Consider the following 26713-nt stretch of genomic DNA (forward strand, 5'->3'; position numbering starts at 1 on the left):
CTCTTTGAAAATAACGTTATTAATTAAATAAGGGGGGACAAAAAGTTAAATTATGTTCTGCAAATCATATATATGTATCTATCATTTATTTCTAAATTACATCCAATACTATGTCATTTTCATGAAAACTTTCATTGATCTTCAATTTTGAAAATAAGATTTTTTTCAATTCATTTTTAAAATTATTACATAAATTTAATATATTTTTTAAATCATAGTGTGCATGATATTTAAAATAAATTTTAAAAAAGTTGAAATAATGAAATAAGAGATCAAATCTCATTTAATTATTGATATTTGTATTAATAAATTATTTTCTCTTAATAGTATATAAATAGTATTATCTTATATAAGTAGTTGTATGTGCCACTTAAATAAATAAATAAAAAAATTAATACTCACTTAAAAATTTGAGAAGAAATATACGTATGACGTTATTGAGAAAAACTTCAATTAGGGGTTAATGAATTTTTTTCTAGATTAAATCTTCTTTATTTAAAACTTAAAACATTAAAGTTAAAATAATTACACTAAATAATTATTTTTGTTCCTAATAACTGATTGATTTAAAAATATCTCTTCAAGTTGTAGTAATTTCTTAAATTTACATTTTATTGATTTCTGAATTTTATATTTAAGTAAATCAGTAAAATACAAAGTAACGAGTATAAATATGAGTATTTAAAATTTCAATGAATCTATATATAGAAAGTAGAGATAAAGACAGAGAAAATGAATGGAAGAAAAATAGTTAAATATATAGTTGTTTGATTATCTATAGTAAGAGATAAAGGGAAATATACGTCATCTTGTAACTGATTTTGTCTAAAAAATAATAGATAATCATACCCTTAATTCTTAAGAAATAAATAAATAATTTTTAATTATTTTACTTTTAAAAATATTTAAAGACACAAATTGTCTATTTCCTCTTTTAATTCTCCTAGTATATATATATAATGGTACGTGATAAACTAATTTAATATATATATGAAGAGGGATCTTTTTACTCAAAGAGTAAGTTTACCTAGACTTACTCCATTTAATAACTCATGTTCAACATTAAATTTTAACGATCCAACTGTTCAATTTAAAATTCTTAATGCATAGATCAAATCTGCAAATTTTTAGAAAATTTGAAAATCATTTGATACTTCATTTCATTAATTCAAATTGACGGATAATCATAAAATCATTTTATACATTGATTCAAATTAATGAAATGAAGTATCAAATAATTTTCAAATTTTCTACAATTTACATATTTGATCTATGCATTAAGAACTTTAAATTGAACGGTTAGATCGTTGAAATTTGATATAAAACATGAGTTATTGAATGGAATAAGTCTAGCTAGACTTACTCTTAAAGTAAAAAAATCCATTATCTTTAATATATACACCATATATATATGTATATATATATACATATATATTAAATGATTTTATCTATAAATTTTGTTAAAAATAAAAATAATATTAAAAATTAAATATTTTTATAAATACTAGGAGGGTTGAATCACTTTGTGCCACTAATAGAGATGGCAACGGGTCGGGGCAGGTACGGGTTTCATGATACCCGTCCCCGTCCTCGCGAGCCAAATTCATCCCCTTCCTCGTACCCGTACCTGTCGGGTATGTGATTTTCATCCCCATCCCCGTCCGCGTCGGGTATCGGGTATACCCGTACCCGTACCCGTCAAAATTTTTATTTTTTATTTTTTTAAAAAATATAATATTTTTAAATTATTATTTTTAATTATATTATAATTATAATTAGGTTATTTCTTTATCTCATATTATAATAAATAATCACACATAAAAAAAATATTAAAATTCTTTAATATAATTAAATTGAAAGTGAGTATTAAATTAAAAATGGGAACGGGGACGGGTACGGGTATGGGGCGGATAAGTACATACCCGTACCCGAACCCGATTTAATATATCGGGTTTTACCCGTACCCGTACCCGGTCAAACCGGGTATTCCTCGTCATAGTCGGGACGGGTTCGGGTATTACCCGCGGGTACGGGTATATTTGCCATCCCTAGCTAATAATAATGATATGTAGATAGAATATTAGAAGATTGTATGTAGTTATTTAGAGAGAATATAATTTTTTGAGAAATTTTATGGTACCCACATTGTTTGAGAGGGTATCCTACAGTTGTAATTATAAATTTATTTATATTTTATATTTTTAATAATTCATTAAAATAATATTTATGATATTTTATTCTTTTAATTTTTAAACTATTTATTCATTTTATTTTTATTTTATATATTCTAATTTTATTTGTAATAATATGATTATATATTTAAATATTTTAATTTTAATAATTTTTTAAGTATATTTTTGTCTTTTCACTTAAAATATTTGAATTTCTATATTTTAATTTGAATTATTTTTTAAGTATATTTTTGTCTTTTTGTCTTAAATTTTTGAATTTCTATATTGTAATTTTAATAATTTTTTATTTCTATTATTTATTAATTCTTTTCTTTTTTAATGTTTTATAACATTATTAAAATTTTATAATTTTAATCTCTATAATTTTATCTTACTTTTTATTTTATAAATATAATTTGTATTATTCATTTTATAATTAAAATTTTTTATGAGTTTACATTCTAAGAATATATTGAAACCCCTCAATCTTTGATTATTAGATAGCAACAACATGAATATTCTGATTATTAGACATTATGTTATAAGTCTACTCATCGTACTATATATTTTTAAATTTGAACTCCTAAACTTTATTTGTTATGTATGACATTTTATTTTGTATGAATGAACTTGTTTTGATTTACATAATTATGATTGATTTAATATCTTTAAATAGGATAATTATTTAATACAATTTTGAATTAAAAAAAAAATTTCACAGAATTTCCCACGAATTTTCCACGGACTAATCCGTGGGTAATTTTCCACGGATTTTATCCGTGGGTAATTTCCCATGAATTTGTCTGTGGGTAATTTCCCACGGATAAATCCGTGGGTAATTTCCCACGAACTAATCCGTGGGTAATTTTCCATGGATTTGTCTGTGGGTAATTTCTCAATAACTTTATATTAAATGTGAATTTTGTAAATTCAACCGTTAAATTGAAAATCTTTTACTCTTAAATCATATATACAAAATGTTATATTAATCAAAGATGATTTCTTATAAAACAAAATTAAATCTGTCGGAAAATTTATATTTTCGATGAGAAATTTTTTGTAGGAAAAACTATATTATTGATGAAATATTTCAGATAAATTTATATCTGTCGAAAATGTAAGAACTGGTTTTAAATTTGATATGAAAATATTATGATATTATTATATAAGATTTTAAGTTAGTATTTTATTAATGGTTGATAATTAAAAAATAAAACAAGGATAAATACATTTTTTGAATTTTATATGTTTGATTTAAGATAACTTACAAAAAAACTCTTGGTAAAGTTATTCCGCTCAATAACTCATGGCGTGTGTTGAATTTTATCGATCCAATTAATTGTTAAATTAAAAGTTATTAAGTTTTACTAATAATTAATATAAAAAATTAATTAGTTTTGGAATAAATTATTTTCTAATTAACAATATAATAGAAACATTATTTTAAATTATTTAACTAAAATCTTATTGACAATTTACTGTATGATCTTAATATTTTTGTATAACTAATATCTGGTTTTAAATTTGATATGAGAATATTATATATAATTAGATAAGATTTTAAGTTAGTATTTTATTAATAGTTGATAATTAGAAAAAAAAAAGGATAAATACATTTTTTGAATTTTATATGTTTGATTTAAGGTAAATAAATATATTAAATTAATTAATAATTTATTTAAAATATTAAATTTTAATTTATAAGTATGTAATAAATAAATATTTATAATTTTATAAATTATATTATCATTATAAATTATAAAATTAAATAATTTAAATTATAATTTAAAATTGAAATAAGTAGATGTTAATTATAAAAGTAAGTACATATAAATAAATAATAATTTAAATATATTACTAATATTATTATTATTATTATTATTATTTGTAATATAAAATTATTATATATTATTATTATAGTACAAATATGAGATTGTATATTTGAGGATGACTTAAATGAATTAATTTGTACAAGTTATTCTGACAACATACATATACATTTTGATAGCTTACTCATCAGAACTTCACAGTTAAGCGTGTTTGACCTGGAGTAGTACAGGGATGCGTGACCTTCTGGGAAGTTTTCTAGAAATTGCACAAGTAAGGATAAAACACGCTAAACAGTAAAATATCGTGAAATAGAACTCTTGAGAAGCCAAATATGAGGGTTGTTACATTAATAAATTTATTAAAATTAAAAAAAAAATTATATTCCAACGGAAAAATCCATCGAAAATTTCTGACGAATTTTTCCGTGTCTGTGGGTAATTTCCCATGGATAAATCCGTGGGAAATTTCCCACGGATATATCCGTGGGTAAATCCGATAAATCCGTGGGAAAATCTGTCGGAAAGTTACCCACGGATAAAAATCCGTCGGTAAATATTTCAGACGAGCAATTTACCGATGGATTGGTGTCCGTCAGTAATCCGTCAAAAATGCACTATTACCCACGAATTTTTGGCATTTCCCACGGATTCTGGCCGTCTGTAATAGCGAATTTTCTTGTAGTGAAAGCAGGAACAACAAGAAGCAAAGTCAGTGTGCAAGCTACAATGCTATCTTTTTCAAATACTTTTTCCTTGAAATTCGGGATCTTTGTCTTTTGTTTTGCTACTCTTTATACTTTTATACATTTTAAACAGAATGTGAGTTGCAATACAACAACTTTTGATCTGTTAAGGTATAAAGCATTCATTTGAACATTTAAACTTGTCAGTCACAACAAATAATGATTGTTAGAAACAGTTTGTATGCTTCGTTTAATTAGTTTCATCTTACACACGCTACTTTGTCTTACTTAGTCTAAAACAAAAACTTTTACAGCGTGTTTTCTTACTAAAAAATGTAGTGTTTTTTATCATTAAAACTTATAAAACATGACGGTTCTAAAATCGTGTTTTGACTTAACAAGGTGGTTGTGTAGTAGTGTTTGTGTATCAATAGGTGGTTGAGTTATTCTCTATCAGCAATTGATTGTGAAAGTGAAAATCCCACAAGTTTGTGTGAGGACTAGATGTAGCCTAGTTAGGGTGAACTAGTATAAAATCTGTGTGCAATCTCTCTTACTCTATCTTTTTACTTGCTTTATTTACCTTACTACATATCTTGTATTTTATTGCTGCATAATCTGTTTAAAAAACCAGTAAGTTAAAAAACTATTTTTAGAATCTACCTTCTAAAGAACAAAATTTCATAAAGAACTAATTTTTAAAGAATAAAAAAATTTAAATCCCCATTCTTATAGTCTAACATTCACTTTAGTTATATATTAAAAATTAAGGAATTGAAAATCTAGTCTTTTCTATTTTGAGTTTTTACTAATGAAGAATAAATGATAATTTCTTTATTAATACATATCGATAATATAATTTCCTATTAAAAAAGATGTGAATATGCTAATAATACTAGGTCTTAGGTTGGTGAGATAATTTATTTAAAATTCAAAAATATTTATTATATATAAATTAAGAAGTAAATATTACAAAATACTCATTAAAATATGAAAAGTGGGATAAAAAGACACAAAATCATAAGAAATAAACAAGATAATAAAAAAAGAGTTAATAAAAATTTAAAAATTACGAGTAGCAAAATTATAAATTTAGAGAAAATAAATACATATATTATTTTTAAAGTCAAGAGTGTGAGTGCACTCTTCAACTATATGCAGATCTCTCAACTGCTTTAGCGACTACTTTAAAATATTAATTAGCATAAATATTTTATTGGGAAAGGTATCAATGTATATTACTTTATTTTATAGTACTATATATATATTTAATGTAACTTTTTATTATTAATTGTTTGACTTGTGTATTGAAGGGGGAGATTTTTTATTTCGTTAGAAAACCTAGTGATTGTGTCTGATTCTCACATGTGGCCTCGTAAGTTACATGTGCATTTTGTAACACTTTTTTTCTAAACATTATTTAACTTTGTGCCATCTATCTATTATTAAATAAGCTGGAGGCTATTTCTATACTACCTTAAAAATAAAGAATATGATTATATTATTGTGTAATTTAATAAATTTTAAAAATGTAAGTTTTCATTATAGTAATGTTTAATAAAAATTATAAACTTTTGCATGAAGGGCTTATTTAATTTGTTTTTAATTTAGAATTAGTTTCTATAACTACGATAAACATTCTACAACAAAATTAGAATGGATATTAATGTAATTAGTTCAATAATTTCAGCTTAATTCTATTAAAATTTATTTTACTTAATTTACAATAAACAGACCATTTATGTGGGTCACACATTCTATATTCTAATACAAAGTAAAAACTAAAAAATTGTGGATGAAATGATCCAAAAAAAGTTGTTATTAAGAGAAAAAATAATGAAAAGAGAAAAACTATGAAATTTACAAATTTGCTTTCAGAATTACTTATTCATAGCCTTGTGTAATGTTTCGAAATTGTTCAAGAAGTTATAAACTAACACTAGAAAAAGGAAAAGAAAAAAAAAACTGCATTATGATCAGTTGATCACACAAAAGAAAAAACACTGTACCAACATTAAAAGCTATAAGAAAAAAAAAAAAAGGTTATAATCTCCCACCTTGATAATTGTGATCCTGTTACTGATATATTTGACCATGGTTTTATGTTTGCAATTAATTTGACATGTTTCATGTCATATATATGCTGGATCTGGTTCTTTACTTTTGGATCTCGTGCTTCCGAATCTCATGGTCACACCCATCTTTCATTTTTATAATTATTTAATAAATTAATTTTAGTTCAATTTTAAAATGAATATCTGAACAATTAGTTATAGAGTAATACATTATCAAAATGATATTTTTATGAATTGTTATTCTTAAAACGGTCTAACTTACTACTTTATTCCTTTTTGTCTATAATTTTCAATGCAAGGGGCTAATTTTTATATTTGTAAAGAATTATATAAATAAATAAATATGAATCATTTAAAATAATTATTATAAAATCGATAATTTTACTTAGATATTCAACAATAGCAAATATTAGAATAAAACGTTGCTAAATATAATATTTCTATCCAACTTAAACAAAATTACTTTCTGTAGAGGATAAATGTATTATTTTTCAATAATTTTACCTTGCATGATACTTATAATTTGGGTAGTAGTATAAACAGTTTTATATTAGATTGGTTAAAATACTAATTTAGTCCCTTATAATATTTTTGTTTCAATTTAGTCTCATTTTAATTTTTTTTTAATTTGGTCCCTAATAATTTAAATTACTGCAATGTCAGATTTCCGTCCAAATTATTTAAACGGAGTTAACTATTGGCCACGTGGATACCACGATAGATGCCAAATTTCTTTAATGCATCTAGAACCAGAACGACCCGTTCTGCTTGCACTTTTGGTGCGTTAATTTTTCACCTGGAACGGGCCATTCCAGATGCATTATTTAACAAAGAGCGAGTGCAAGTAGAATGGGCCGTTCTGAAACCAGAATGAGCTATTCTGGTTTTAGAACGGGCCGTTATGGATTCAGAACGGGCCGTTCCAGAATGCCAACAACATACGTATGTTCAACAAAATGCAACAATGTGGATCAAAAATTGAAAACAAAAATTCATAACATAACATAAATTCAAAGACGGAAAATATGGTTTAGAGACTGAAAACAAAAATTCATAACATAACATATACTAAGAAAGTTCAAAGAAATTACTGAGAAGAGAAATCATCTGGATAACGCTGAAGGTGCCAATAATACATCTTATCCACCATATAATTATAGTGTTATTGGCGTTCATCCATCTCTTGCAATTGACGATCCATACACTGAATGGCTGACAGGATATCAGCATTATCTACCTGTACATGTTGTTGTGTGGTGAAGTGTTGGTCCTGTGTGTCCTCTTCCTCTACTTCAGGTTGTACCTCCTCAAGAAAAGGTTGTTGTTGTTAGGGTACATCGGTCAATGCCTTCAAGGGAAAACACCATGTCGTTTCATCCTTGTCTGTATAGTGTCGATTTGGTAGTAAGTGGTTCACTCCAGTTTGACTAACAATGAAATAAAACCTTCCACCATTGTCCTTAGTGATACATTGCATTGTCCTTAATGATACACTGTATAGCCCAAATGTTTAGCAATTGAAGTTATCAATCCCCATTGACAATATTACCAAATCCAGTGTTTGAAATGCTTTGTGCCTTTGGTCTTTTTCCTTGTACGATTCACAACTGTTATTTAGAATCACAGGCGTGAACTATAATCATCGACCGTTTGTGTTTGGCATTCTAGAATCAGAATGGTCCGTTCTGAAACCAGAATAGCTCGTTCTGCTTGCACTATTGGTGTGTTAATTTTGCATCTGGAACGACCCGTTCCAGGTGCAAAATTAACACACCAAGAGTGCAACCAAAACGGGTCATTCTGGTTCCAAATGCATTAAAGAAATTTGGCATCTACCTATGCATCTACGTGGCATCCACGTGGCTAACAGTTAACTTCGTTTAAATAATTTGGACGGAAGTCCGACATTGTAGCAATTAAATTATTAGGGACTAAATTGAAACCAAAAATTAAAGTGGGACTAAATTGAAACAAAAAAATATTATAAGGGACCAAATTACGATTTTAACCTATTAAATTCTTCTCTTTTATTTATTCTTTTTAATTATTTTATTTATTATTTCATCTATTATTCTTTTTATTATTTTATTTCTTTATTTACCATTTTATTTATAATTCTTATATACCAATAAATAATCATGTAGATAATAAGTATTTTTTATTATGTAAATAATATTATTAAATAACAAAAGGGGATAAGATATTAAAAATATTATTTATTATTATGCTAATTTCATCATATGGTACCAATTTAGGGCGTTGTAGGGGTGCCTAATACCTTCCCTACACGTAACCGACCTCCGAACCCAGTTTTGGCTATGAAGACCTTTATTTTGATTTCAAAATCTTTTTTTTTTTCTAATATTTTGAGTAAAACAATGGTGGTGACTCCATGAACTCCTTTTTCAAAATAATTAATTAAGGATTAGTTTGGTTTCCGGGCATTCCCTAATTGATGAAATTTTTCAAAAGGTAGTCCAAACCATTGGTCTTAAGATCAGAAATTTTTGGGTTACGACAGATGGCGACTCCACTGAGGAAGCTTAAAGAGGGTCAAGCCCAAATAAATGATGAAAGTAGCAAAATAAGAATAACAGTTCAAATATGTTTTCACTTTTTTACTTTGTTTGTCTTATTTGTCTGGCTTTGATATCTGTATGTTTTTTTAAATTTTGCACCTATTTGAAATAAAAATTGTACACAAACCCTTGCACATAATAGTTCCCTCTGTACCCGAGGGCATGAGAGTATAAACATAAGGAGTGGTTGATGTACGACTAGCCCAAGAATGGCCTTAGAGGTTGCAAGTCTTGTCAGAAATCACACTCAAGGTGATAACCGATTACTCTAGCCTAAAATACTACGACAGACCTTAGAGTTTGCCAGGTGACAGCGATAGAGGTACTGGGTCCCTATAATGGGGGAACCTTGGGAGCCTTAAAGACTAGTGAGATTAGAACCATCCTATACAATGCACTTTTCTTGACACAGACCACAGACCAAGGATTTGAACGTTACTATTCGTGGGTGTACATTTGTTGGAGCATATGTGTGTTGTGTTGAGATTGGGGGAGCCTGAGATTGTTGAGATCACCTCTGAAGATTAAAAGTTTTGATGATGACAAATGTGTGGAACATGCTGACCAAGGACATCAACAACTTAGAAGTAAAAAAAAAGTCAAAGGAAAATGTTATGTAATAGGAGTAGCTTTTAAATTGTTTTTATTGAGTTTATATTTTGTGTGTGCTTTGTGCATTAGCTAATCTGTATCTAATCTGATTAGGGAGTATATGATGATGAGTTTAAAAGGTTAAGAAGTTATTTTGAGACTTAAAATAAAGTTTTGAAAACTAACTCAAAATAATCGATTATCATTAAATATAATCGATTATTCCAGCAACAGGCAAAAAGGATGCCTTGCTGCAATAATCAATTATTTGTGAAATAATCGATTATCCCAGAAATGACTCTCTGGAATAATCTATTATCCAGCAAAATAATCGATTAAATTATTCTTGGTTGATTTCCAGAAATCATGAAGAACAAAATAATCGATTATTCTTTAAAATAATCGATTATCTGGTTCTGAAAAAATTATAAATAGTTTGACCATTTTGAAACTTCAGAACAGAGTTAGAATTGAGAATCAAATTTAGAAAAACGTGATTGTTAAGTCTTTGTGACATTCTTGGGGAGTTTTCTTTGTGAAACCAAGAAGAAAAACATTTTTGAAAAGCTTTGAGAAAAGATCATCATCATCATCACATTCTTGAAAGGAAAAAGATTAAGATTTGCTTCTAAATTTCAGGTGAATTCGTTCCTTAATTCTTTGTGAATACTTGTAAATCTTGAGTAGGTTGCTCAAGTGGTAAGGAATTCTTGTAGTGGATTTCTACAAGGGGTGCTTTCTTGAGGTCAAGAAAGTGGTTATCTTGAATGTAGGAGTGTATGCATGTGTGGTATGCTTGTAAACTTTTTCTTCATTAAGATATTGGAACAAATCTTGATCAAGTTATGATTGAGGACTAGATGTAGGTCACATGTGGAGTGGCTGAACCAGGATAAAAGACTTGTGCAATCTTCTCTTACTCTTATCTTTTACTTTATGTATATAAAGCAATGTCTGCTCGAGTTGAAAACCGAAAGGCAGCTTGAGTATTCCCTTTAGAAAGCAAGAATTCATAAAGGCTTCACTCCGAAGTTGAAACACCCACATTCAAGCAAGTGGGAATGTGTTCCTAACGTAGTTCAACCAATCGTCAACCATGCCTCTCTAGGGGGCAACCTCGGTTAATCACTCTATGTACGAATCACGAACTCGGGGCATGCCCGGGCCTCCGAGCTTTGCTAAAGGGGCATGTGTAAATTGGAAATACTATTTTAAATGCCATAACATTCTTTCATTTCTCTTCTCCCTTTAAATATTCACTCTAGGCCTCATCTATTAACCCTTAATAAACAAGACGTATTTGCGACAAAGATGTTACTCAATAATAGCATGGAAAGGATAACAAAGGAACAATCAAGAGTCCAAACATGACTGGGCATCCCATACAAACGTTGCAAAAATGAAAGCCAGGTAGAAACCCACTAAGGGGGGCTACGCAAAATTAGGGCAAGATCCGCTAGGGGCTCACATTCGAAAAGGGAAACCTAGGCAAAAGTAAGGATCAAAAGAAAAATGTCTGCTAGGAAACACATCCAAAGTGACCTAGGCAAAAGTCAGGACGTTAAAGCCACTAGTGACCTGAGCTGAAAACTGAAAGGCAGCTCAGGAGGGAACATTTAATCAGAGCATGATCCCAAGTCATCACTCCACTTTCCAAAAAGGCTAAAACACAATGATAGCTTCTTTGTAGCAAATATGCTTTGTTTAATAACCCTAAACACCAAAGCCCACCTTGGCCAGCCATTCTTCTAAAAAACCCTTTTGGAAAAAGCATCCATTCTAACAACCCTTCTAAAAAAATACAAACATCCATTCTTCTAAAAAACCCTTTTGGGAAAAACATCCATTCTAACAACCCTTCTGAAAAAATACAAACATCCCTTCTTTCTTTCCTCTTGACCCTTATGACATTAAAATGGTACCGAAAATATACACGGAGAGTGCACAGTGAATACTCACAAAGGAAAGATTGAGACGTCCTCGAACAGAGTTGGGAGACACTTGACTACACATCGACTAGATAATCAAGGAGCCACTGAAACCTTGAGTTCAAAAGAACATATCCCGGCGATAATCACAAACGGCATGGATAAAAAGGAACCGTCAACATTAACCTTAACGCGCACAAGTTAATTTCCTAACATTAAAAAAAAATTGAATTGCATGTTTATGACTAAACACATGAGCATAAACTGCATCGCATGCATATGAGTTAGGGGCATATGGAAGGGTGTTACACAAAAAAAATGGAATGAATAAAAGAATCATTCCTGTCTTGCATTTTCATTGCATCCATGCATCCATGCATTCTACTTGCTATGGGTCAGAAGGACTCATCAGGACAAAACACTCGTAAAAGCTCAATAGCCAAGCATGAGCCATAGCAGTGTTAAATGGCAACCCTAAGTGATTCTATGTGCCCACTAAGCAAAGACATATCAACAGTGGAATAGAATGGAATCAACCAAATAAACAAGTCTGTAAGCATGAAGAGGCCATCGTGCCTTACTCCTCAACTAAATGAAGGATGATCCAAAAATGCCAAGACCAGGAATGACTTCCTAACCAAAGCCAGGAGTGGCTTTCAAAATAATACTCATCAATAAAGATTGAGCAAATAACATCATGGGAATGGAGCCCTCCACCAATGATGACAATAAAAAGAAAAAGCAACAACATGAGAAAAAGGCAAGCTTCGTACATGTTGAAAAAGCCGAAGCATTTAAGAAAAATATCAGAAAAAGGCAAGCTTCAAATATGAAAAGCTGAAGCTAAACAAAAATAAAATTCAGAAAAAACAAACCTACCATAAGCAGGCGTCTGGAGAGGCATGACAATACTCACATGGCAAGGGCAACACTAGAATCCCTGTCATCCATCTATCTTTGCCCACCAACACATGGGCACATCAAACATCTCCTGCCCATCCACTTAGGGGCAGTCTTTCATCCCACAACACCAACAAGAAGACATCAAGTACAAGATTGGTAAGGGTTGCTAGATCCCCAAAACTAGTACAAGATCGGAAAAGGTTGCTAGATCCTCAAAACTAGTACAAGATCAGTAAGGGTTGCTAGATCCCCAAAACTAGTACAAGATCTGAAAAGGTTGTGATGGAATAACACTAAGGCCGAGAAGTCCAAGAGGTGATGTATTGAAGGAAGTAAAAGGAATGGGTTAGTGTTGAAAAACCATAGGAGAAGTGAGGCCACTTTTGGACCTTAGTTCCTAAGTTCTTATTAGCATATCATTTATTTTTATTCCTATTTTGCCCTTATCTTTGATTCCAAATTTACCCTTGTACTTTGGGGTATTTTAGTCATAGAATTTATTTTACTTGTATTTCCAATTTTACCCTTGTATTTTGGGGTGTTTAGGACTTAGAATTTATTTTCCCTTGTATTTCCCATTTTACCCTTGTATTATGGGGTGCTCTAGATGATTAGGGTTTTAATTTTGGGCTAGGGTGTTAACTAGAAGGGTGACGCATTTTTTGGTGTTCATTGGATCTATTTTTGGTGTTAGAAAGGCTTAGGCCCAAGGGGAGGGCAAAGGTTGCATGGTCTTATCATGCACTTAGATATAGCCAATCTAAACCCAAAGATTCCATCCTTGGCCACCAAGTTGCGTCTAGGGTTCATTTGCATTTCATTTGGAATGCATTTGCCTACTCCAAATGCAACCCTAGATGCCTCCCCTCCTATAAATACCCAACCCCCCACACCTTGTAAATACTTTGGATTATATGAATTTGAGAGAGCATTTCTTTGCCTCAAATCCTATCCTTAGTCCCTAGGTTAGTTTCGGCTAGCCCCCTTCATTCTCCACCCTTGGAGAGTGAAACCCTAGATTGGCCTCCACCTACACTTGGAGTGAGCCAACCTTGAGCAACCATACACCACCACCCTAAAAAACTTCCGCCACCATACTCTTGTTCACGCCTATCTTCCTTTTCCCATCCTAAATCATCCTTTGTCTACCCTTTGGTGAACCTAGATCAAGGGCAAGGTGTCTCCCTTCACATACCATCATCAACCATGGAAGGAGGGACTTCATCAAGTTCCCTTCCTCTTGAAAAGGATTTGACCTCAAATCAAGAGGTTCCTCATGGTGGGCATCATGACCAACAAGAACATAAAAGTAAGCATTAGAGGTAATAGTATATGATAGAAATGGAAAGTGTATCCTAAGAGGAGTTCTACTAAAAATGCTAAAAAGATTGTCTAAATTAAAAGGACTAGACTCTCTAATGTTAAGGATAGGATTCTCCCCACGGTGAAGTCTAGGTGTATAACTAAAACCTAAAAAGTTAAAAAGACTAAAACTATAGCACACTAATGTATTAGTCCTAAAAACTAAAATATTTTGTTCGAAGTGCCCAATGTAATGACCTAGGTATGTACTAGAAAATAAAGAAAACTTAACTAAAAAATTTCCTAAACAACTTTGTATTGCATTATTTGTTAGATACATATGAGAAAAAGGTGTGAAAAGGAGTCTAAAAAACTCATATAATCTAAGTTTGTCTTGTAGGGAAGTGACCAAGTTAAGTTCAAATAAGTTTGAACTTCCCTCAAGATCAAAAATAGAAAATAGGACACCATGAGATGTATCCAACAAATCATACAAATCTAAAGTTGGGTGCTTTATGAAGGGAACTAAAGTGGAGAAAGTCTTAAAGAAGGAAGGCTTATCTTCCTTGGGCACCACCAAGGAAGTAGCACAAGAAGTGGGACTAAGTGAAGTCCACTTCTTCTTCACTAAATCTTGAAGTTGAGATTCTTTTTCTTTAAAAAGGACTTGTTTTTGAATCTCCACTTCATGACTAGTGGCAATGTGAGAGAAAGAGTTAAGGTCTTGATGAATAAAGAGAGTTTCTTTTAAATCATTTTCAATGGAAAAGTGACTCTCTTCAAGCATAAGCTCTTTGGAGGAAACATTATCCTCCTTACTCTTCTCTAAGAGTGTTGGTTGTGTTGCATTTTCTAACCACTCTTGAACTTTCTCTATACTTTTCTTCATTTTTTCTTTCTTTTCTATTTTCTTTTCTTTTTCTTTTCCTCTAAGTTCTTCCTCTCTTTTTGTATTTTCTTCCTCATGCATACTCTTAGGGATTCTAACCTCTTTGGAATTTTGATACCTAGTTGAGACAACCCTAGGTTTGGATCCACTAGTTCCTCTCCTCTCAACTAATTTTGCAAGTAACCTTTTTATTTCTGCATTATTCTTTTCAAACTCTTTTTCTTTTCTTCTCAATTCTTCCTCTCTTTTTATATTTTCCTCTTCTTTTCTTATTAGGTACTCTTTGAGTTGCCTAAGTTCATCCCTAACACTAGACTTAGAACTATAAGAATTATGACCATGGACACTAGAATGATCACTCATCTTTGATCCAAAAAAAGGTTTTCACAAAGTTGTTTTCAAAAAGGGTTTGAAATGGTTTTCACAAAGAGTGAGTGATAAAAAGGTTTTCACAAATGTTTTTCAAGGTGCAAGATAGGTAGGAAAAGGCCTAAGTGTACAAAGTGAACTATCAAAGGGAGGTGGACTACTAGGAATCACTTAAAAACCAAGCCTTTTCAAGTAAAAATCACAAAGCCTTTTCCACTTTTCTCACAAAACACGTTGGCACAACAATAAGATGTGTGTGTGCACGTTACCCCTAGTAGGCAAAAGCAAGCCTTCTAAACGTAATTGTAACAAAGATAAAACCCTAACAATTATACTACCAAAAACTATAAAACATGCAAAAGGAAAGCAATTAAAACATACTCTAGTCGAAGTCCTAGGTGAAGGTTTTCAAATCACCTTCAACTACACGAACTAAAACCAAAGTGAGGAGGTTTAGAAATGGCCAAATTACAAACCAAAAAGAATGAAACCAAGGCCCAAAAACACAAGAGGCCGAAAGGAAAAGAAATCAAGCAAAATTATGAAAAACAAAAGTTCTAGGTCTTCAAACTCCTCCACTTGGGTTCCTTCACAAAGAGCAAACTTGTTAGTCCTCTCCAAGTGTTTAGACACTCCTTTTGTTGTGGTGTAACTCCCTCCAAAGGCTAGGTTTGGATTCGGTTCACTCCTCCACTCAAATCCACCAAAGGTGTGCTAGTTTGCTAGATAGGTTCTTCACCTACACACAAAATGAAACCAACCCAAGAGCAAGAGTCCAAGAAAATAAAACTGAAAAAGCACAATTAGGAAGGCTAAACTCAGAGGGAATTGATTAAGACAAAACAAAAGAGGCCAAAGAAAAGACAAACTAAAATTAAGACTCAATCACAAAAAGGAAGCACACAAAAGAGTAATCCTAGAAAGGCACTAGAATGGATTAGTGTTTAAGCTCACTTGATTAAGTCTTTTAAAGGATTCGGTCCAGCCAATATTAAGGTCCCAAAATAAGGTCAAAATGTCACAAGTCCAACTCCCAAATGCTTAGGTAAAGGTTCCAAGTCCACAAGTCTAGCAACAAGTCCTTTTTGGTCCAAATTTTTTTTTGATACTTTTTTTTTTGTTCTATTTGCGTGTCAACTTTTTTTTTTTTTGAATTTCCTTGGGTCCAACTTCTTTTCTTTAATATTCAGCCCATTGTTGCTTAGGTTTTGCACTTGTGGGTGGTGAAAATTAGGTCAAATTTTAGGAGAAGGAGAAGAAGACAAGTGGCGTGATTTTAGAGGTGTTTAGGGTATCTTTGAGTGGAAAATGTTTTGTACTATCTAGTACAAGTTGTTTGCACAAAATTTTTCAGCACACCTCTTAGATTCTTTTAGGGTTTCTTTAGGCATACAATGTTGACTAAACCAAGTGAGAATGCAAGGAAAGTGGGCGGTTATGCATGTGCAAGGAAATGTTTACACATGGAAATCAAAGATCACATAGAACATGCTAGGACTAGGTAGCATGCATGAATGACTCCTAGAATGATTGCTATATGTCACGCCCACTATGTCATGCAATATGGTATATTTTTTTTTTGTTCATGTAGTCATGCAAAGTGTTTGGCACATACATGGAAATTTTTTTTGTAGACAAAATACAGGAAACATAAAATGACAAAACTTAGGTGGATTCAAAAATCAAAAGCATGTTCATGGCATGTTCATGTGAGACTCAACCTAAAAATTTGAAAATCATGGCAAAAACCTAACAATGGAAACCTAAAATGTTCAAGGAAGGTTCACAAGAAGCAAGAATATGAACCCAAACATTCGATCATACAAAGAAAGAAAAAGAGAGACAAAGACCGAATGGAAAGAAGACAAAGGAGACAAGGAAAATAACGTTTACCCTTGATGATCCTTGGCTCTAGATACCACTTGATGGAGTCCCTCCTTCCATGGTTGATGATGGTATGTGAAGGGAGACACCTTGCCCTTGATCTAGGTTCACCTAAGGGTAGACAAAGGATGATTTAGGATGGGAAAAGGAAGATAGGCGTGAACAAGAGTATGGTGGCGGAAGTGTTTTAGGGTGGTGGTGTATGGTTGCTCAAGGTTGGCTCACTCCAAGTGTAGGTGGAGGCTAATCTAGGGTTTCACTCTCCAAGGGTGGAGAATGAAGGGGGCTAGCCGAAACTAACCTAGGGACTAAGGATAGGATTTGAGGCAAAGAAATGCTCTCTCAAATTCATATAATCCAAAGTATTTACAAGGTGTGGGGGGTTGGGTATTTATAGGAGGGGAGGCATCTAGGGTTGCATTTGGAGTAGGCAAATGCATTCCAAATGAAATGCAAATGAACCCTAGATGCAACTTGGTGGCCAAGGATGGAATCTTTGGGTTTAGATTGGCTATATCTAGGTGCATGATAAGACCATGCAACCTTTGCCCTCCACTTGGGCCTAAGCCTTTCTAACACCAAAAATAGATCCAATGAACACCAAAAAATGCGTCACCCTTCTAGTTAACACCCTAGCCCAAAATTAAAACCCTAATCATCTAGAGCACCCCATAATACAAGGGTAAAATGGGAAATACAAGGGAAAATAAATTCTAAGTCCTAAACACCCCAAAATACAAGGGTAAAATTGGAAATACAAGTAAAATAAATTCTATGACTAAAATACCCCAAAGTACAAGGGTAAATTTGGAATCAAAGATAAGGGCAAAATAGGAATAAAAATAAATGATATGCTAATAAGAACTTAGGAACTAAGGTCCAAAAGTGGCCTCACTTCTCCTATGGTTTTTCAACACTAACCCATTCCTTTTACTTCCTTCAATACATCATCTCTTGGACTTCTCGGCCTTAGTGTTATTTCATCAGGTTGCTAGATCCTCAAAACTAGTACAAGATCGGTAAGGGTTGCTAGATCACCAAAACTAGTACAAGATCAGAAAAGGTTGTTAGATCCTCAAAACTAGTACAAGATCGGTAAGGATTGCTAGATCCCCAAAACTAGTACAAGATCGGTAAGGGTTGCTAGATCCCCAAAACTAGTACAAGATCGGTAAAGGTTGCTAGATCCTCAAAACTAGTACAAGATCGGTAAGGGTTGCTACACTACAACAAAATTTAATATTAATGACAATTATTTAATGACAATAATTTAATTGCCGCCATATGTAAAAATATTAATGGCTAATATATAATAGCCACTAAAAATATATTTATATTACACTAAAGTTTACTTTTAGCGACAATTATTTATTAAAAAACACTTAAGTCCCACATCGATTAGAGATAAGATAATTAAATAGTATATAAGTGAGTAATAACTATCACCTTACAAGTTCATTTTATAGGGTTGACTCCTAATTCACTATTCTAAATTGATATCAAATCACTCATTGTTACCAAGTTCAATAGTGCTATAAAATAATTAGAGAGCAACTTTCACCTTATAAATCTCACATCTCTTAAAAGACAAGACAATTAAAAAAATAAATTAAAAAATATATAAATAAAATACAACTCTCATCTTACAAATCCTACATCGAGTAGAGATAAAAAAGTATATAAGTTATGAATTTAGAAAATGAAATTATAGGAATAAATTATTTAAAGTAAAGGAGACAATTGAAAAAAATAACTTTTAATAGCCTTTAAAATGGCTACTAGAATTGCCACTAAAAAAATAATTTTTTTTCGACATTTTAGTAGATCTTTACCGACATTTAATATAAATGCCGGTAATAGTATTAGCGACACTGGATACACCAACCATTAGTTAAATGCTGGTAAAAAAAATAATGGCTATTTATATGGCCGCTAAATAATAAATTAATTGCCACAAAAAACTAATTTTGGTGTAGTGCTAGCTCCCCAAAACTAGTACAAGATCGGTAAGGGTTGCTAGATCCCCAAAACTAGTACAAGATCGGTAAGGGTTACTAGATCCCTAAAACTAGTACAAGATCGGTAAGGGTTGCTAGATCCCCAAAACTAGTACAAGATCGGTAAGGGTTGCTAGATCCCCAAAACTAGTACAAGATCGGCAAGGGTTGCTAGATCCCCAAAACTAGTACAAGATCAGTAAGGGTTGCTAGATCCCCAAAACTAGTACAAGATCGGTAAGGGTTGCAGGACATAAAACTAGCATTGGGCCGGCTGAAGCCCTAAATATCAGTCCAGCCTGGAGAGGCTGAGCTCAGAATATACTCCCTCTTCAACAAGCTACAAATAAAAGAACACACTACCATGAAGCAAGCAAAAGCAGTAGGAAGCATCTACATCAAGACTAAAAGCCTAGATGTTTCAGTTTACCATCCTTGCACACCCAACGGAGCATATAACCCAACACTCAGTTGCTTCAATGGGCAACGATATAGGAAAGCACCATCTACCTGAAGGAAATGATGTAGGGGGCATCTACACTATTGAAGTAAAGGAGAAGATTCGAACACAGAAAATGACATGGGGCATTCACATGGATCTTGAAGCCTAGATGTTTCGGTTTACCATCCTGGACACCCAATAGAGCATATAACCCAACACTCATTTGCTCCAAGGGGCAAGGATATAGGGAACACCGTCTACCCCGGGGAAACAATGTGGAGGCATCTAATGTCAAAACAAGAGTGAAGACCCGAATCTCCACCTCACTATCACAAGAGAAGCAATTAGATCCATGGCATGGAGCATCTACTCGAAGACTGAAGATCAGGTGTATAGTTTGTCACCCTTGTTACCTAATAGAGTAGGCAACCCAACACTCAGTTGCCCTAAAGGGCGAGGATACGAGAAAATACACTTATCCAAGGGAAACAACGCAGAAGAACCAAAGAGATAAAGAGAAGACCCAGACGAAATGTCTACGTCTTTACTTGCCTTTGGAAAAGCAACACATTACTATTCCAAAGGACAAGTAAAGAGGGGAAGCTGTAGACACCCAATTTCATCCGGGGGCATACAAACAAGGAAATGGACCTCTGTTATAAAGGGAAAGAGCTCTCAAAACATGCAAACAACAAGATAGGAGATCAGAGGGCCCAAAAACCCAAATCAACTTTTTTTAGTGGCTTGGAACGGGCCGTTCCAAAATCGGAATGGGCCGTTCCCAAGTCCAGAACGGGCCGTTCTTGAATTGGAACAGGCCGTGCTAAGGCTCCCTAAAAGGCTTAAAAATTGTAGGTTAGAACAGGTCATTCCAGACTAGAACGGGTCATTCCAAACCAATCAAAGGGCCTAAAAAACTTGGTCTGGAATGGGCCGTTCCTAAAAAAGAACGGGCTATTCTAAGAGGCTAAAAAGGCCTAACAAACCTAGTTTGGAATGGGTCATTCTGGGAAAAGAATTTAGTGTTAATTTATACCTCGGAACGGGCCGTTCTAGGGTGCAAAATTAACACATAACGTTTGGATCCGGAACAGGCTGTTCTGGCCCACATCTGATGCCTATAAATAGAAATCTTGGGCACAGTTCTCAGGACTCCAAAATTTCGTCCAGATCCTTACAACTCGAAATTTCTCTCTTTTTTTGCTCTCTCTCTCTCTTTTGTATTACTTGAGATTTTGTGAGACATTGTAGTGTGAAAGGTTGCCACAAAGCACCTAAAATCTTCCTGTTTTGAAGATTCAATAGAGCTTATTCAAGAGGTATTTCAGTTAATCTCTTTCTTTTTTTTTATTATTTTATTTCTTATCTATAATAAATATTGTTATAATAAAAATAATCATGTAGACATTTTAGGGTTAATTGTATAATTTAAATTTCAAGCATGTAAATAATTACTAATAAAAGGGGATTTAATATTTCTATTATTATCATTTATAATGCTAACTTCACCATAGGGTACCAACTAAGGGCGTTGTAGGGGTGCTTAATACCTTCCCTACACGTAACCGACCCCCGAACCCAATTCTGGTTATCAAGGCCATTATTGGATTTTTAAAATCCTTTTCTTTTTCCAATGTTTTGAGTAAAACATTGGTGGAGACTCCATGAACTCATTTTTCAAAACCATTAATTAAGGATTAGTCTGGTGTCCGGGCATTCCTTAATTGATGAGACTTTCAAAAGGATGTCTAAACCATTAGTCGCGAGATCAGAAATTTTTGGGTTGTGACAAGCATTACTTAGTGACTAGGGAATTCATCATACACACCGATCATGAGTCACTTAAGTACATTAGAGGGCAAGGGAAGTTAAACAAAAGACATGCCAAATGGGTTGAATATCTTGAGAAATTCCCTTATATTATCAAATATAAGAATGGAAAGAATAATGTGGTGGCGGATGCTTTAGCTAGAAGGCACTCATTATCTTTTCCTTAGGGTCTCAAATCCTTGGTTTTGATAATATAAAGGAGTTGTATGAGGATGATCAAGATTTCCAATCCATCTTCACCAAATGCCTCCAAAAGCCTTTTGATGGGTTCTATCTTCTTGAGGGGTACCTTTTTAAAATGGGAAAACTTTGTATACCCCAAGGATCCATTAGAAAGCTTTTGGTTAAGGAAAGTCATGAGGGAGGTCTCATGGGCCATTTTGGGGTTGATAAAACCCTAAGCCTTTTGAATCTAAATTTTATTGGCCACACATAAAAGTGGATGTTCAAAGGCATTGGTTCAAGTGTATCACTTGCCTTCAAGCAAAATCAAGAGTAATGCCTCATGGACTCTACACCCCTCTTCCTATAGCTAGCTCCCCTTGGGTTGACATTAGTATGGACTTTGTGCTTGGTCTCCCAAGGACCCAAAGGGGGTTTGATTCTATCTTTGTGGTTGTGGATCGTTTTAGCAAAATGGCTCATTTTATACCATGCCACAAAGTAGATGATGCTAGCTATATTGCTAAACTTTTCATCAAAGAGGTGGTCTGTTTGCATTGGTTACCCAAGACTATTGTGTCCGATAGGGATGCTAAGTTCCTTAGTCACTTTTGGAAAATTCTTTGGGAAAAAATATGAACAAAGCTTGTCTATTCCACTACTTGCCACCCACAAACCGATGGGCAAACCGAAGTAGTGAATAGGTCCTTATCCACATTGTTGAGGGTCATTTTAAAAGGGAACAAGAAAACTTGTTGATGGAAGACTTGTTGAGAAACCCGATTGATGTTGATTCCCCTTCAAGCTCCTCCCTAGATCTTTGGCTCCTTGATTCTTCCTAGGCTTTGTTAAGGTCTCCTATGGAGGAGGAGGCCTTAAGACCACCACGGTTGGTGGAGAAACTCTCCCAAGAGGCGCCACTCCTTGTTGTAGAGATAAGCCCCTTCAATTCTCACCACACTCTTTTATGAAGGGATAAGAGAATTGGATGCACTCAAAGAGGTTTAAGGACTTTTGGAAGAGAGAAATCTGAACTCAAGTCAGAAAATACAATCTCATTTACATCAAAAGTGTTTTACAATGAAGGAAAAACGAAAATATAGGAGTAGAAAGCTTGGAGAGCAAGCTAGTCTTAACCATGGTTCACTAGGAACCATGGTAAGGTCTAGCTAACCTCCATGGTCTAGAGGCTTGGAGAGCAAGCTACTCACTTAGCTTGCTTAGTGTAGACCCCTAAAATTGTCCGGGTCGGAAATAAGACTCGAAGACTCTCAAAGATTAATGGAAAGTCAGCCAGAAGGACTCCCAGAAGACCATAGGATGACTATCTATAGGTTTAGAGGTCTTAGAGTAGCTAAAAATAAGAAAGTGAGAGGAGTGGAGCTCAATACGGCCTCTTTGGAGCTCAGTACGGCCCGTATTGCATTTTTGAACTGCAATACGGCCGTACTGAAACCAATACGGCCGTATTGATGTTTTTGAACCTCAATACGGCCGTATTGAATTCAATACGGCCGTATTGAAGTTCAAAACTTCAATACGGGCCGTATTGACACCAGGGGCCGTACTGCGCCTCACCCCTATAAATAAGACGTCATTTGGACGTCATTTGACACTTTTACACACTTCTTGGACTCTCTCCTTGAGTATTCTGGGGTTTTTGAGCAGTGTTCTGCCCTAGGAATCTCTCCGAGAGCCGATCCGACGAAGTTCTTGAGTTCTGAGCATTTAGCTTGAGAATTCGAACTAGTCGAAGGGAAATCTTTTTGATTTCCATAGTAAAGATTAATTTTTAGGGAAGGAGCGAGCGAGCGTGTAGTGGGAGGGAGCGCCAAAAAGCCTCCTAACATCTGTTTAGATATATAAAAGCACGCTTCAAGAGGTTTTCCTTAAAATCCCTTCTTTTATTGCTTTCTGATTGTCGCATATTTAATTTTGTCATCATGTAGATATTTAATTTATAATCGTTTATAATAAATAGGGGTAATTTAGTAATTTTGCACTGTTATTTATGAAATAATCCGTCATAGGGAACCCGAAAGGGGCGTTGTGGGGTGCTAACACCTTCCCCGCACGTAACCGACTCCCTTACCCGACTCTGGTTGTAATGACCAAGGTTGATTTATGAAATCAATTGCCTTATCCCTTTTTCCAATGTTTTGAGTAAAACATTGGTGGCGACTCCAAGAACCCTACCTTTTGCGAAAACCACTAATCCATGGAGGGTCCCGCTTGGGGTTAACATGGATTGGTGAACCATTTTAATAAAATTGTTAGTTCGACAAGGTCTCAGTTTGAGAATAAGTCGTTCTAACAATCAACCACTTTTCAAAACATTAAAAGGAGTCCGACCATCGTCGCGAATGCCAAGGTCCGTTTCGGCGGGTGGCGACAGATGGCGACTCCACTGGGGAAGCCTCGAGAGTCAGTCCCATTTAGTGATGGATTCTTTTCAAAATAATAGTTTAAAATTACTTTATTACCCCTTACTTGTGTGATAACATGCTTTATCTATTTGGCTTTAATAACTGTTGTATGTTTAAATTTCCGCAATTGTTTGAAATAAAAACTGTACACAAACCTTTGCACACAACAGTTCCCTCTATACCCGGGGGCATGAGTGGAAAGCCATAGGGAGTGGATGTTAGTACGGCCGGTTGTCGAATGGGTCTATAGGTGCCCGTAGACCGTTGTCGGAAAGCATCACTCAAGGTGATAACCATGAACTCAAGTCCGACAGTGCGTTGGAACTTTCCATCGACTTACGACGAGAGGAATTGGGTCCCTATAATGGGGGCACCTTGGGGGCCTCAGACCAGTGAGAACAGTTAGAACCACCTTGAATATGCACTTTTCTGCAGGATACCCCTACCTCGTGATTCGCTCGTGACTGTTCGTGGATGAGTGAATTGTTTGTGCATTGTTTATGTGACATTGTTTGAGCATACATTGCATTCTTTAAACATACAACATTCCTTTTTAAAATAAAAATAAATAGGAATAAGAATCTTCCATTACATGGTGTTAACATCTACCTTCATCACATTCATATAGGTAGTTTCCCTTTTCACCCAAAAATACAAAAAACAAAATACCCAAAAAAAAGAAAAAAGGGTTATTTATCCAAACCAAGCAATATCATGCATCATCTTAGGGACATCCTAAAAACATGATAATGCTTAGTTGAATAAACACAATGCATGCATGTTCAACGCCATCATCTCATATCATGCATTCTTATCAAAGATCATGGAGGGATCTAGTTTTGCATTTCATACATCCCTCCTAGTAATTCATTAAAAAAAAAAACATTAATAAAAAGAAAGGATCAATCGATGCGTATGTTCAAAGATGGATCGCACGCCATTTGTTATTAATTGTAAGCCAACAACCGCGCCAAGCGAGCGCACATCAACTCCGTTGTTGGTAATCAAGACGAATAAAGGGGAAGGTCCGACACCGTTAAGGATCACTGCTTCAAGACCTTTTCCCTACGAATCAAATAAGGCTGTGCCAAGGATATACGACATCCTTTCTTCTGCCAACAGCGATATCTCCAACATCGCTGGACTTGGGGGCATGACTAGGAGTGGCAGGATCTACACTCCCGAAGATCTTCATGATAAAGCTCCCAAGAATAAAGGGAAAGAAAAAGAAGAGAAAACCGAGGAAAATAAAGAATCCAAGGAGGAGACTGATAAGCTGTTAAAATATATCCGACAGAGCGAGTACTCCATCGTGGATCAACTTCATAAGACGCCAACAAAGATTACTCTGTTGTCGTTGATCCTATGCTCCGAACCGCATCGACAAGCTCTGTTGAAAGTCTTGAACGAGGCATATGTGTCGCACACTATCTCCCAAGACAAGTTTGAGGGGATTGTTAGTCACATCAAGGCTAATGATCACCTCACTTTCACCGATGAAGAAATCCCTGCTGAGGGACCGAACCATAACAAGCCCTTGCACATCTCTGTAAAGTGCAAGGAGTATCACATCGCTAAAGTCTTGGTGGATAATGGATCTTCCTTGAATGTGATGCCAAAAAGAACGCTCGATCAAGTGGCAATCAAGGGAATCCAAATGCGCCCGAGCAACATGATCGTTCGAGCTTTCGACGGTTCTAAAAGAGAAGTGGTGGGAGAAGTCAATCTCCCAATCCAAATTGGACCCACCATCTTCAACGTCGAATTTCAAGTGATGGACATTACTCCCGCATACAGCTGTCTCCTCGGCCGACCTTGGATTCATGATGCAAAAGCTGTTCCTTCTACGCTCCACCATAAAATCAAATTCATTGTGGGTGACAAGCTGGTGACTGTACAAGCTGAAGACGATATACTCATCAGCAAGCCATCCACCATACCTTACGTGGATGTAGCGGAGGAAGCTTTAGAAACTGCCTTCCAAGCATTGGAGATTGCCAATGTTGAAACGTTTCCCCGAGAAATGAAAAAGGTAGCCTCCATGCTCACCAAGAACGGATACTTGCCAGGACAAGGACTTGGCAAGGATTCCCAAGGAATTCCCGAGCTACCCGTTATCAAGGATAATCCGGGGAAACAAGGGTTAGGATACAACCCTAATAAAGATCAAAGGACGAAGAGGAACCAAGATCCTTCTCGACGTTCTTTAAGCCAGATCTTTAGGAAGGCCGGTTCACAAGCGTCAAGGCCGGTCGTGGTCATCAAGTGCTCTCCTCCTTCCGATAGGGATGTATAGACCTGATGACTATTAGAGATTACTCCTCGGGGACAGCCCGACCCCCGAGCCTCGATAGGGCACATGTTTCCACTATGATTATAATAAAATCGTTCTTTATTATTTCTTATTGCTTCTCTTCTTGCTTATAATAAAATTCTAAACCACATTATTTTTAAACCCTATTTGAATAAACATGAATGAAGTTAAAATCATCTTAATAACAATAAACCCGCATCATTTTTATGTGGAAGTGTGTGTGACAACTTGGAGCACCTTCCCTTGGCCTCGACAAGTGCCATCATGGATAAAAAGAAATCCTTTAAAATAAAAGAAGCTCGGCAGGAAACCCAAAAAGGGGGCTGCGCAAAAATAAGA

Source organism: Cajanus cajan, chromosome 11 (genome assembly GCF_000230855.2).
Source record: "Cajanus cajan strain Asha chromosome 11, NIPB_CcT2T_4, whole genome shotgun sequence".
NCBI classification, from domain to species: Eukaryota; Viridiplantae; Streptophyta; class Magnoliopsida; order Fabales; family Fabaceae; genus Cajanus; species Cajanus cajan.